This window comes from Lygodium microphyllum, chromosome 9 (assembly GCF_053477565.2).
Source record: "Lygodium microphyllum isolate KBCC chromosome 9, Lygodium_microphyllum_v1.1.10, whole genome shotgun sequence".
NCBI lineage: Eukaryota > Viridiplantae > Streptophyta > Polypodiopsida > Schizaeales > Lygodiaceae > Lygodium > Lygodium microphyllum.
This window is the reverse complement of record NC_141143.1, coordinates 30,460,440-30,461,873: the sequence shown is the minus strand read 5'-3', so window position 1 is coordinate 30,461,873 and position 1,434 is coordinate 30,460,440. Positions and strand designations below refer to the sequence as shown.

General features: G+C 46.1%; 1 pseudogene; it reads left to right on the top strand.

Annotated features, from left to right (window-relative positions):
• The first annotated feature begins 205 nt into the window (after nt 1–205).
• On the top strand, nt 206–967 carry LOC148030911 (urease accessory protein G pseudogene; annotated as a pseudogene).
• The last annotated feature ends 467 nt before the right edge of the window (nt 968–1,434 follow it).

Below are 1,434 nucleotides of genomic sequence, written 5' to 3'. Positions count from 1 at the left end.
GGACAGTGTTGTATCTGATTTGGCCATTGGCAATGCACTGGTTGACATGTATGTGAAATGTGGGAGGATGGAAGATGTACGAAATGTTTTAATCGACTGCCTAAACAAGATAATGTCTCTTGGGGCTCAATTATTGCAGGGTATGCTCAGCGTGGGCAAGGGATACTGGCTCTCAAACTCTTCGAGAAAAATGCAGTAACATGGCATGAAACCAGACGAGTTCATGTTCTCTACAGCTTTGAAAGCATGTGGAACCACAGGCAATGAAGAATGGGGCGGCTGAATATGTGTGAAATATCACTAATTAGTCGGCTATTTTCAGGAAAAAGCTAATTTGAGGACCGCTTTTGGAGAGAAATTGGGAAAGGGAGGCGTAGAAAACGTGGAAGAAGGAGACTAATAAGGGATTTTTCAAAGACTAAAGAGGGGATTTTCAAAAGCTAAAGAGGGAGGGAAAAGCAAGTGTATGGGATGAAAAAAAAGGTGGAGGCTAATCGGGACAAGGGAGTTTTTACGCTGAATTTGAGAAAGAGGAAGGAACAGAGCATTAGAGAGAAAAAACAGGGAGGATACTCTGTAGTTAACGAGAGAAGACGGAGAATTCCTAGTGAAGCATGGCGCCCTTGCTCCTGAGAGGATAAGAGCTATAGAAACTGGTGGCTGTCCTCATGCAGCTGTTCGAGAAGATATAAGTATAAACCTTGGCCCATTGGAGGATCTATCCAGGACCTTTTCAGCAGATATTTTGCTTTGTGAATCAGGAGGAGACAATCTGGCTGCCAATTTCAGCAGAGAGCTTGCAGACTATATCATATATATCATAGATGTTGCCGGAGAGGAGAAGATTCCTCGCAAAGGAGGACCAGGAATTACACAGGCTGATCTTCTGGTGATCAATAAGGCTAATCTAGCAGATGCTGTGGGTGCTAATTTGGAAGTGATGGAACGGGGTACTCTCTGCGGCTGATTGGAGAACAGGGAATGATTACGCGAATTTGGGGAAGAAAGGAGGACGAAGGGGGATGCCTCACGAAGCACACTAGACGAGGAATTCAAAAAGCAGCAGAAAATTTATGGGAGAATATCGGGAGCAGGAGGATGATCTTATTAAATTGAAACGTGAAGCCATGTTGGCCTGGGTGTAAAGTGCAGCAAGGAGGTTGTGACTGCCATCCGTGGCACCATCATCCTGGCCAAACTCTCCGTCATCCCTGTGCGCCGAGGGTATACTGTGCCCTGCAAGGTCACTGGGAAATGTGGGTCCGTCACTGTCCGCCTTGTGCCTGCACCTCGTGGTTCAGGTATTGTTGCTGCACGTGTTCCCAAGAAGGTTTTGCAGTTTGCAGGGATTGAAGATGTGTTCACCTCATCCAGGGGCTCCACTAAAACGCTTGGAAATTTTGTGAAGGCAACATTTGACTGCTTGCTGAAGAC